Source organism: Manacus candei, unplaced genomic scaffold, assembly GCF_025592945.1.
Source record: "Manacus candei isolate 608988 ecotype Guabito, Panama unplaced genomic scaffold, ASM2559294v1 h1tg000159l, whole genome shotgun sequence".
NCBI lineage: Eukaryota > Metazoa > Chordata > Aves > Passeriformes > Pipridae > Manacus > Manacus candei.
Window position 1 is genome coordinate 2,497,827 of NW_026138207.1, and position 13,267 is coordinate 2,511,093.

The 13,267-nt window shown below is 37.1% G+C and overlaps 1 long non-coding RNA gene across 2 annotated transcripts in view; it reads left to right on the top strand.

Moving 5' to 3' along the window:
- The first annotated feature begins 260 nt into the window (after window positions 1-260).
- Window positions 261-13,267, top strand: part of LOC127463440 (uncharacterized) — a 44,612-nt gene continuing 31,605 nt past the window's right edge. For both annotated transcript variants that reach the window (XR_007900832.1, XR_007900833.1), the window contains exon 1: window positions 261-559. This is a non-coding gene — a long non-coding RNA (uncharacterized LOC127463440). The remainder of the gene's footprint in view (window positions 560-13,267) is intronic.

Sequence of the window (13,267 nt, forward strand, 5' to 3'; positions counted from 1 at the left end):
AGGGACGAGAGGCAAAATTATTATTAACCCTATATATATATATATTGCATTATAAACTGTTTTTCAAAGGGCCTTTCTCGAATTTACATGGCTGGTAAGTTTAAAACCGCAGACAGGAAAAGGTGGGAAGAAAAGAAGCGGCAGTGCAAACCAGTAGGATAGCAATAAATAGTAAACTGTGGCCCAAACAGAGTATTTTCTGAGCTGATGGATAATATTAAAATACAATTCCTAAGTAAGTAACAAAAAAGATGGGGGGAGGAGAGAGGGGAGGGAAAAAAAAAAAGAAGGAGGGGGCAGAGAAAGTTCCTGTGCACTTTGTTCAAGGTTCTGCACCTCTCTAAGCAGCTGTCACATCCGTACATTATGGTACATTGAATCTGAATGAGGCTCTCCACATCAAAACCTTGCATCCATTATGATATCATCTCCTGCTCTGAGCTGTAATGCTTATTAATTCTGCACCCATACTCTCCAAGCTTCAGCAAATGTATTCCATCAGCCTAGCATTTAATTTAATTAGTACAGCTGGGCTCTCATTCTCCTTTCTGTGTCAGAGGTATTGTCAGCACGTTCTGCTATAACACAATTACTGATTGCTTTTAGATAGGCAGAAATATGATTAGGGTATTGGGTGACTGTATCATAAGCCTTATTAGATTCATTTGAAATCTGGAGATAAATAGGAAACTTTTATTTGCAGTGTAATGAGATTATGCTTATTAGGCCAAGGCCTCACAACCTTTTGCAAAGAACATAGTGTATCACTAGGATTATACTCTGGAACCACACTTTTTGCTCATAGCATCCAAGCAATTTCTCAGCAGCTTTCAGATTTAACTGTTGTAGCCCTGTACACATTTTAGAATTGTTTTCTGGCTCCTGAGATAGACTGCATGCACCTTCCACCATGTGTTTTCTTCTGCTTAAACCCAGAAACTGGGGAAAGATGTTTTGTTCAAAGGAGGAAGGATGTTTGGGTGAGCCCTGGACATGTGTTGATAAGTAAACATGCCAATGCATTGGACGGAAGAGTTTTTGCAATGCCAGTGGGGTTTTTTTAAACTCTATTTTTCCCTCAGTAGAAAACCGCAAAAGCATTTTAGGATCAGCCGTTTTCAGAAGGTAAAAAACACTGCTGTTGAGATACTTCTGAGGCTGAATCTTAAGATAGAAATAATGAGTTCATTTTCATGTGTAAAAAACGATGGAAAGGCTGCACGTTTCTTGTCACTTACAAAGAGAGTGCGTTTAAATCTTAATGTATACATCACAACCTTTTGTGTTACACTAGCCTGACAAAACATATGACACAGTGTTTGAGAAGCGTTACATTTTTAAAAGTTCATTTATTATAAGGATTCAGAATTCTGATCTGGTAATTTCCCTTTAACAATCAAAGGTACAAACAACCTATCACTGACTTGACAGGCTATAGAAAGGCGTCCATCAGTTTTAACATTGGTGTCAAATTTAGGTTTCATTCTGTTTCTGTGTAAGTTTTGCTGCAAACTCCAGTGGGAGCAAGGTTAGGCTCTTACTGGATCCCTTTCCTTTCTGAGTGGCATCACCCAGCATGGAATCATTTTGTAACTGAGTGTGGCAAAACCCTGAACCTAGTTTTGTGTTCCTTTTTGTATCACTTGCTCTACAGTTATGGTAAAAGAATTGGTCAGGGTGTGGGTCTCTCAGGCTAACATCAGACTCGGGGAGGAAAATGTGGATTGGAACTATCACAGTATTTTTACTTGCATTTGCCTAGCATTGAAAGCATGTTGCCAAGGCTGGCTTGCCTCTGTCATTAGCAAGCTCCATGTTGCATAGTTTATCTCAAACATTTGTGGTATTTTAAAACTTGCGTAGGAATAAGCTTTGAAGAGGTCAAGTGAAAGTTCTTAAAGACAACATTTCTGTGTTTCTCATCTAGTTACTAAGGGATCGTCCAGAGAGTAAAACTATTACAACAGCCCAGTGGAGTCCTGAGTTGGGTATTCTCAGCCCTCCCTCCACCAGTACTTCTGCAGGCACATCATTGTGCAGTCCTTTGTGATTCTCTAACTGGGAAATCTCATGATGTAGCTACATTTTTTTACTTTCGTGGAGAGGAATATGCATCAGTTTGCAATGGCTACTGATTTGCCTCAGGAGCTACGGTATGTATGCCCAAGAACAACAGCAAAAAGTTATTCTAGGGGAATGTTTCTATAACTGAGAGACCTCAGTGCTTTGGAAAAGGAGAGCGATTGTGATCTTCATGTTAGGTACAGGCAAGCTCAGGCACAAAACAGTAAATCACTTCTAGTTATGTATCTAGGAGCAGCAGCTTCACTAGTGTCAAGTCTACTAACAAGTCAAATATTGAAAATCTTCAGTTTGCACTATGCATAAGAAACAATTTTATTATTGTATAGCTTTATAAAAAGAGATACCACTTTAAATCAGGCCTGTTTTGGAAGAAAATAATTTCTCATGTAGTTTTAGAGGAGTGAATATCTAGTTTCTTTCTGCCAACTGAAAAAGAAGATGAACAACAACCTTGGTTTATGCTGGCTCCAAAAGGAGCAGAGATGACAAATGCCACAATTTTCCAGTATGTTGCTTCATCAAGAAAATATTTTAAAGTGTGATGTAATTGCTGTATGTGAGAATGAACTGGTGGTCCTGTTCATTTTTCCCCTGTCACTATCATCCTGATTTGCAGTGAGCAACAAGGTTATTCATATGCTCAGATTACACACATGCTTCGGTGCTCTGCTGGATCAAGGCCTAATTGACGCCCTAATTGACAGGCTCAGTTGAGAGACTGAAGACTAAATTGGGCTTGGAAGCTGAAACGTGATGTATGTTTTTACCCTCAGAGGTGGTTTGTCCAGGCTGTGTTTGAGATGTGTTACCAAATAATGTGTTCCACCTTCTGCTGTAGCTTTTGTTGTGTTTCTTTTGTGGCCAGATAGAGAACTTTGGTTGCTGGGCAAAAAATCCAAATAAATATGTTAGTCCAAACTAAATGACATGTTGGATGCTAAATCGAAACAAACAATTTTGTCTTTGGTCTTTCTAAAAGAACAGGTTTGTTAAAAGAAATACTAACAGCTGTTTATTCAAAACCAGTTGATTAAATGAAAATGTAACTAATTGTTAGATGTTTGTTTCATGTAGACTCAAAGGTAGAATCACAACAGAAGTAATTAGGGTAATTATTAAGGTCTGTATTTAATTCAAACCCTGAGAGAATATTGCATATTCATTCAAGTGAGCTATATTTCCTATTAAAAAGATAGCATTTTCTCAAAGCTTTCATTTACAGGTATGTTTTAGGTAGTGTCATTTTATATGGTATCATGTCATCTTGCTCTCTTTCTACCGTGACAGTGTTTGTTATTCAGAATGATGGCAATCAAAGGGGAAATGCTACTGGTAATTTCTGTGTGCACTTCTAACCCCCAAATATTTGTAGCAGTCATTTTCCTAAGGCATTAAAGAATTTGAGGATAGGGGTATGAACTTGCCTTGATCTCTTAGCAGAATGTACTGTGTACATCAAGATATGAAAGCCAGGCAGTTTTATATACTCCTAAAGAAAATGCAGTGAGACATTATTTACAGAATAACTGAAAAATTGAGGTAGTACTTGTACCCTCTTACTGACAATGAAGAAAAATCTAGCTCTGTTTCACATATTTTCTTCTTTTTAAGTCTAGTCTCTATAAAATGCAAAGATGAGCTTTATTATGGAGGGGTTCTCAAGGGGCTGTTTCAGGCTGTAAACTGAAGATTAATTTGTATCAGTGCATTTTGGGGAAAAAAGAAAAACCAGCTTCATGGACCCAGTTCTTACGTGTTACTAATCACACAGGACGCAGAGGGGCAGGATGTCTTCCAATATTTGTTGCTGGCAGATGACACACACCATCCTTACAGGGCAATTGGACTGGTGTGGTCTCCTCCTGGATGGATTTAATGCTTGGCTTTAAATCCAGGTTCTTGTCTGGGTAAAGCCAGATGTTTCTCTTGAATTCCTAAAATGCAAAATTTTGTTGTTGAGATAGAAAATAATGTTGCTTACTAAATTAGCAAGTAGCATTTTTTCCCCCTGTGTTTTGATACTGCCACAGAGTATGCACTTTATGTGTATTTGGTAGAAACAAACACGAATAGGATCAAAGCTCTCCCAGACAGATTCCTTAGCCATACCACCCAAATGATAAGGTATTGGAATATTGTTAGAGAGATTGTTCAAACAGATACATTACACAGTAGAATCAAAAATAGCAACAATAACAGATTTTTAATTCTCTTTTCTATTTACTGCAAAAATGCAGTAGTGATGAAAGTAATACCTAATTAACCTAATTTACTTGTTCAATAGTAGATGTGTAAGGCCTTAGTATGTAGCTGACTATTATGGTCTGATGATGGCCTGGCTTTCTATTAACAAAAAATTGGTGCAGTATGGAGCTGGCCAAACAACTGAATAGAGAGAAATAAGTTGATATAATCATAAAAAAAGGAGTGAACTCAGGTTATAGGTGGTAGCATTGCAATTAGGATAATTAAAGTTCTGCATTTATAAGTCATATCTACACATTCATTGTAGTTCACATTCTACCCCCCTGGACATAATTTTTTTTTTACCAAATGCAGTAACCCCTCTTATTTGTGGCCATTTAAGTGCACATTGATAAATGAGAAATAATACAGGCTCATTACTGAACTACCGGGTGTATTGAGATAATGTAGGTGTCTGCTAGAAGACAGAAAACAAGGGATTACTCACTGCTGAAACCTTTTGGCCAAATGACTGCACAAGCACTGTGCTGGTGTTAGGACTCATCATTTTGTTGCTTGTCCACATTTCCAGAAGCTAATTAGAGAAAAGATAAAGCTTCCTTTTTGTCCCTCCTCCAACAGAGTTAGATAAGTCTTGCTCTCTCCATAATACTCTTCCATCCTTCTAGCAATGTCCTAGGACAGCCAGGTAGGACTAACTCTGCTGATGTTGATAGAAGTTCTTCATGGGGACCCTATTTCTCCCACCCTTCCTTCCAAAAAGGCTGCACCTTTTCCGCATTTAAAATTACCAGTGGCTTTATGAAAAGGTACTGCAAGAAGTTGCAGTGCAGCAGAACTGAATCCCCTCATCACCATCTTGCAATATAGTCAGGATCTCACACAGCTTTAAAGTGTACATTTTCGAAGCCAGCAGTCCATTACTTTGCAAATTTATATAAAACTGATTTCAGAAGAAGGACCTCGCCTGTCTTATAAGAAAGGCAGACTTGGCCTTCTCTGCTGTATCATGGCACTGAATTGATATACTGTGTCACCGAGGTTTTACAAAGTTGTCCATTAGATCCATTTCTAGTGGTGAAGGAGTTATTTGGTCAGATCCATAATATAAAATGCCTTTGCATTCAGGCACTTTTGACGTTCATGCACTTGACAGTGAGAAAACATGAAAACTTGCTTTAAAAAGGATGAAATTTTGTAGAATTACTGTTAACACTTACTTGGCTTTGGTTTCCGTTATGTGCCAGCTGACACTCAAATTAAAGAACACATGACAACTTTTCTCTTTTTTTTCCCTTTCAAGATCTTTTTCTAATTATTAGCTTCTTTACAGTGTTTCTCTTGGGATAGACTATGCCATTAATATTCCTATAAGCTCTCTGCAGTTTAAAGCTTAGTGTATTTGACCTCCTACAGAGAGACTTTTTTCACGCCCAGTGCAGCAGCAGCAACCTTAAAATCTATGCTGATGGCGGTTATCAGTTATGTTATATGTATTTTCTCTGTTCCCTCTCTCCACTTCAGTATTTAAATATATTCATTTTTTTCCTGTTTTCTGCCACGATTTTTTATACTTGCAGAACATTATGGGAGTTGACAATGAATGTTTCTCTTCCTTGCTGCTTTCCTGTGTGCTGTATGGAAAATAAACAGGAGGTTTAAGACTGTATTTCTCACTTTCCAGCAACTGAGTTCAGGATTCTGTTGCTGAGACTGAATATAACAGGGTACGTGGTGAGTTTACTTCTTAGCATGGAGAGCTGCAGTAGCAGTACACCTTGATTAAAAAATGCCACAAAAAGTCAGAAAAGTTGAATTTTATTCCAGTCTCTGGTTTTTATTTTGCATTTAACCTGGATAGGAGTTCTGAAATATGACTGCTGGTTCGTTTAGAAATCTCACCAACACTTGAATGACTCTTCTGGGACGGATGTTCTGGAGAGCTCTGTTGCAAAGCTATCTGAATGTAGTTGCTGCTTATGTTAGCCAGTGTTCATAAACCAATTCCGCAAACAAAATACACTTTATTAAAGTAAAGATGGTTTTGTTGGTATAAATTTACCTATGCATAGAAACAAAATCATATTCCAGAAAAAATTTAGTGTCTACTATATACTGTATGATGTATAGTAGCATCCATCTTCTGAACATGGGTGGTCTCTGTCCAATGACCCAATGCAAGCATCTGTGAATCTACAGATCTCACTTTGAAAAGTGTCAAATGTCTCAAATTCCCACCGCTCAAACACTATGTGTTTCATCAGCCTGTTCCGAGACTAAATTATTGTTTTTAACATAACACACAAGTGTTTGAGAGTCTCTGTATTAGTATTTGTTAAAATTTCCCCAAATTTACGATTTTCAAAAGTTTGCAATTAAAATTCTATTTTTATTGCAAACCTTTTAAAACTTACAGTGACAAATATGAAGATTTTGTCACACGTGATTGGAGCAATTTTGTAATGAAAAAATGGCACACACTGGCATTTTTCAAAATAACAAGGTAATAGTTTGAAAATTTTCTGTGGCATATTTTTAACATGTTTTACAGTAATAATTATTGTTTCAGGTACCTCATGTTTACCAGTATTGTGGCTTTTTTTTTTTTTTAAAATCTTGATTGATGAAAATCAGATTACAGATAAAATGTTGGAAGCTACAGGAAGTCAAATGGTAAGAATAGTGATCAACATGATGTATAGGGATGCAGGGCAGTACAGAACATAGGAACAAATATGGTATAAATGCAGAGTTTTGTTGGAATAATGTCTGTGAGAAGAAGAAAATTAGCAGAGGTTGGAAGGGACACAGAGAAAGCAAAAAGACAAAAAGGATGTTTTGGAAAATGGTTGGGAAATAGAGAATGGCATGACTGGGAGCTGGTGGGATAGAAAAAGGATAAAGATCAGAAAACATTATGTCTTGTGCATGGAAAACAAGAGGAAAGAAATGGGAATCCGAATTTCATAGCTTGATTCTCAGCCATGTTACATTCTACTGTATCATCACAACTTGATCATCTTCATGTAAGCCAACACCAGGAAACCTAATCACTGGAGTATCTGCTACTTATCTAAGGAGGTAAAATGTTGGACTTAGCATCCCTTGGGGTCTTTTGGCACATCAAAAGATGTTGAAGCAAGTCCTGAGAAGGGACACCAAGATGATTAGAGGAATGGAGCACCTCTCCTATGAGGAAAGGCTGAGAGAATTGGGATTGTTCAGCCTGGAAAAGAGAATGCTTAGAGGTGACCTAATTGTGACCTTCCAGTACCTGAAGGGACCCTGCAAGAAAGAGAAACAGAGACTTTTTACAAGAGCATGTAGTAGTAGGGCAAGAGGGAATGGATTAAAACTGAAAGAGGTTTACATTAGATATTAGGAAGAAATTCTTTACTATGAGGATGATGAGGCGCTGGAACAAGTTGCCCAGAGAAGGTGTAGATGCCCCATCCCTGGAAGTGTTCAAGGCCAGGATGGATAGGGCTTGGAACAACCTCATATAGTGAAAGGTGTCCCTGCCCAAGTCAGGAGAGTTGGAATGAGATGATCTTTAAGGTCCCTTCCAACCCAAAGCATTCTGTGACTCCATGATTCTACGATCTGTAACACAAGGAACTAAAATAGAGTTCTCACTGGCATTTGCTTCAGTAGCTATCCCTTGTTATTATGAAGGAGATACCCAATAAGTTTTAGGAGTTTTCCTTTGACTTCCTATTGAGATCAAATCTAAATCCTGCTTAGAGGAAGGTGGGACAAGGAAAGGCCATTAAAACTTACAGTGAATTAGGCCATGTCTTTATTATCAGATTCTGAAGTGTTCTCAGGTTCTTTGATTTCATCTGCATGCTGGCCATGTCCATACTCCACCCTGGAGGACAACCACACATGCATCAAACATCATTACATCTCTGCATTTAGGTGTCCATTCAACTGCATGACCTTACTAAGTTGGTAGGGGACTGTGACTCCAGGGTTTATGTCAATAGGTACGTCAAATGCAGCCTTAAGCAAAGAAACACATCAGATCCCTAAAACGTTAGGAGTTGCTTTTTCATTTTTCTGTCAGGAATGCTAAATATTAGTGATTTCTAATAGTTGTCTGATGTCTCTTAGGGCATACTGCTGGTTTCACTGCCATCAGGCAATAAATTCAGCTTCTTACACAGATCTAAATTTCATCTAGTAATATAGCAACAAGAATTTGTGCATTTTTCAAGTTGATATGGACATGACCCTGATTTAATTAATTTATCTGAATATCTTGTGACAAAAATTACAGTACCTGTTTTTCCCTTGCTTCAAATATGATTTGTACATAAGGCCATAGCAGAATCTAGTGGTAGACAAAGTGTAGTCTTGACATTTTTTTAAGTATTTTTGTAGGACTTATTTGGTGAAAAAAAAATAGACTTTCTTTTTCTTCAAAGAGGATGTATGGCATACTGAAGGCTTTAGGATATGAGTCTAATACTGGCTCACAAATAATACTGTGCAATTGACAACTAATAAAATGCCCACATAACAATTCCCACGTGGCTTAAATTCTTAACAGTATTTCCTAAGGTAAGCAGAGACTCCTGAGATTGTGTACTGTGGCCTTCTGAATAACATAACCAGCCACAAAACCTCCCTAGCAATTGCTGGTTTCGTTCCAGTGACATATTGAACCTACTACACACATATAAATATTTTATTTATATTTATATGTATGTATCAATTTTACGAACTTACACAATATTGAATTTAAAAATCCAGACTGTTTCCTAAAGTGAAGTAGCATGTGTAGTATGATCACTGGGTCATACAGTGAATCTCTAACTCAATTATTGATGATAATATTGAGAGTAAATATTATGTTTTATTAGGTGTGTAGGCGTAACAGAAACAACACCACTCAACCTCTACTCATGTTTGCCATTTTCAGTCCCCTGAAAGAGAAAACGCAAACTAAAACTGATGCCAAATGCATTCATTGGGGTATATCTCACACAGCTGCAATAGGGATAATTGGAAGCTTAAACCCTAATCCTGCAACACTTAAGCAGTGCTTAACTTCAGTGCATGCAGGTTGACTCAAATGCAATTACTCATTTTTTCGATATGCACTTGCTAAATCATATGATGGAAAGGGACAGAAATGAGGCTTTATTTAGCAATGAACTGCTTAAACTGTGCAAAGAAATGGACCTGTAGAATTGCAGTTGACTCCTACAACATTGTCATGTAGCATACAAGCATGTGTATACAGTATTCAGTTCTCCAATATTCTTCAAGGATGTTGAAATTATTGGTGGAGTAATATATTTATTTTCAAAAAGAACAATATAAGTAGAAAAATAGAAATCCCATAGCAAATAGCAGTATGTTTATGTTAATCTTTATGCATGCACCTGTAGTGTAGTGATTTGTCAGTAGGAATGTGGATGTAGTTATTAGTTTGTGCCTATCATGAACTCACTCACCCTCAGCAAGCTCTGAGTTTTTTAATGTTATAATATTCTTTAATTTTATTCTTTAATCTGAAAAAGCGGCCTGAGATCAGTAAGGGGATGCTTTTATCTTAATCATCACTCCTTTCTTCATAAACATGCAGATATTCAGCCTTCTAGTAACTCCAGTGATGATTTTTTTCATACATGAGGACAATGAAAGGAAGTAGTTTCACCTTAAACACTATTAAAACTGGTAGTGTGGTTATATTAATATCAGAAGGACATATTGCTTGTGCCTTTTTAGAAGTTGGGAAAACATCACGGCAGAGCTTAGAGTGAGGTTGGTTTTTTTCTCCTTTTACTCTCTAGTGACAGAGTGTAACATTGACAGGAATGTTGCTGGGCTTTTTTAGAAAGATGTGTTTGAATATAATTGTCTTCACTGCACTATGATCAACAGAATTGGCAGTTTCAGATATCCTTATTTTTCCTAGTGGGAAGCTCTTAGCCAGCACTGCTTCTTCCAGGAAAACACTGAATGGAAATTTTTAAGCGTTTATCCTCACTATATGTAAAAGGTTTTAAGTGAGTTATGTATGTAATATATTAGTAGTTGAAAGTGGTTCTAATTCGATGAACTTTTGGCTATCTCTGATAGAAAACATGAATTTTATATCCTTTTGAAATATGGGAGAATTTATCTTACATTTGTTTTCTTAATTTCTGTACCTTGGATGCCAGAGGAAATTAGTATGTCAGGGTTAAGAACTGAATGCAGAGGAAGCTTGTTAACTGAGAGGTGGGTAGGCAGGAAAAGCAGTTTCACCCAGTCTGTATTTGAGACCTGGAGCTTGTTTTCTGGTTTTGCATCTGGATGCACCTTCTAGCTACAGCTTACTTCTAGGGCTAGGTGAGAAGGTGTCACACTTCATGTGAAGTCACATGAAATTCTCTTGATCTCTGATGGCAAGATGTGACACTGGAACTAACGTTACTGTTATTGGGGTTTTTTAAACAGATATTTATAGAGATTTGTCTTATGTCAGTAGCTCATCTCTATCACACTCTGGTTTTCACTGGAAGGAAGGACAGGCATGCAGATGTCTGGATATCACTTCATAATTGGGCCAGGCCTCTATCTGAATGACTTGAGGGCACCAGAACTGTGTGGTGCAATGTGAAGCACACGTTCCAACAGCTCTAAAAGCCTGTGTGTGCACAAGTGAGACACTGGGGATTTTTTTGTGTTGAGTCTCCACAGGGTGAGACAGAAAAGAAAAAGCTTAATGTGTACCCATAGGATATACTAGACAAAGGCATATTTTGGGATGGATGGGAGCTGTGACAGAAAAGAGGATGATACACCTAGAAGATAGAGACATGGTAGCCCCATTATGCCCTCTTCTGCTGAATGGAGTGGCTGGGCTTAATGCACGAAGATAAACGTTTTCCTAGCACGAGGGCTAAAGGGTGTTTTTCTTCCATATGATGTGCACCTGTGTTTTGCCAAGTTGGAGTCACCAGGTTACTTTCTTTAATTTGTCTGAGTCTAGCAAAAATACTTGCACTAAATGTTCTTCTAAAATGCAAACATAAAGTGTTAATGTAAGTACTGTTACATGCATACCCTTATTCATATGCATGTAGTTATGACGTGGGATTATGCGTGTAAAAAATTGCTTAGGCATTTAATGTAACAGTAATTCACAGCAAATGGCCCGTAAATAGCCGATGTTGTTAATGTACCTGGAAATCTGGTAGCAAGTTCCTCTATGACAGGATGTGTCCATAGAGTACTTTGAATTACTTGTTGTTTGTGTTGCATTACAAGTAGCTTTGGGCTCCTTAAATGATCTTGGCATAGTTTCATGTGAGCTAAGATCTCATAGCTTTTGTCTTTTAGTTAAGGGTATAGCTGTAGAATTTCTGTCATGACTGCTCTGAAATTTAGTGAAATAGGTTTGTAGCCAAATGGTTAGTAAAGATTTTCTGAAAACTTTTAGGAATGTATGAGCAAAATGTTTAGCACTAGTGTCACTATGATATGTGTGAGTTGTGTGTATCTACATACATATATATGCACATACAATGTATACAAACACATATATGTATGTGAATATTCATTCATGTATTTTGTGACTTGCTGATGTAAAAATCTTCAAGATTACTTTAATATAGGGATTTTTGAATCCTGGAATTATATCTTGTCAACAGGAAATATGATCACTCCTAATGGAAATTCTTTCCTTGATGAGATTGTATTTGTATGTAAAGGAGTGTATGTAATACTTTTTCAGGTCAAAGCAGACAAAGCTAGTACTCTTATAATTATTTTGTTTTCACTGAAAAGGAGCACAAAAGAAGAAAGGATACTTGCCAAACTAATAATGGAAGCCTATAGAAATTAAATCTGATTCAACCATGAATACTTTATATATTTACCTGATGAGAGAGGGAAATTCTCACACCTGTTGCTCAAGTACCTACATGAGTTTGGGATTTGGTGGTTGTTTTGTTTTGGGTTTTTTGGGGGTTTTTTTCTGGTTTTTACCTAGATTTTAATTTAGATGAAAAGGAATGGGAGTGTCTTTGTGGTGTCTGTGTAGTGTATTGATTTCAATGTTGTACTTTAAAGGGCTAATTTACCATCTGTATCTTATCTATATGAGTATGTCCTTCATGTCCAGTCTAATAAATGTTAAGTTCCTGGGGTTTTTTAGTGTGACTGGGATAAATCAGTCTTTTTTTTTTTTTTTTATCCCTAGGGCATTCTTCTCTGTATCACAGAGTTGCCCTTTTACCTATTCAGTGTAATTTAACTTGAGTCAGGAAATCAGTTGAATCTATGTCTGGAAAACGAACAAATGTAAGAAATAAATGCTCCCCTGACCCCTGGGGATTTAATATTTTCCATCACTGTCATATTATACATGTAATAACATTCCAAAAAGCAAAGTAAATAAGAGAGGTCATTCTGTTCCTAGTCCTCAGGGACTAACTAGATGCTTAAAACCAGTTTGGTGAATGTCTGTCCAATGAAGTTGCTCTTTTTTTGTATTTACTTGTGTTTGATAGTTCTCCAAATCTTTTTTTGGTCTCTAATTACACAAATCTTGGTAAATTTGAGGTATGGAAGACAGTAGAGTAAATCCTGAGTTCTCCACTCTTCCATGAACTCTTAAGCCTCAAAGGGCAACATGGCCAACAAACAGGCTTTTATCTCTGAATTTCTGGTTTCAGCCAAATACAGAGGAACTTTGACTCTTATTCTTCATAAAAGGCTTGGTTTCAGTATATGTGCCAGAAGTCTTTAGAAAAAATGGACTTGAAATGGTGATACTAGTGTAATATCTCGACAAAACAGCTGCAAATTCCAATTGCTTTCCTTTAGACTTTAACCTAGAATTACTCATGCACAATGAAACACATCTAAGTAAATGTGTCATCTTGGACTTTGAAAACCTTAACCATTGCTAATTTGTAGGGTTGGGATTGGGGAAGGGTTACCTATGGATTTCTTTGAATTTCAGTCAGGTTTCACA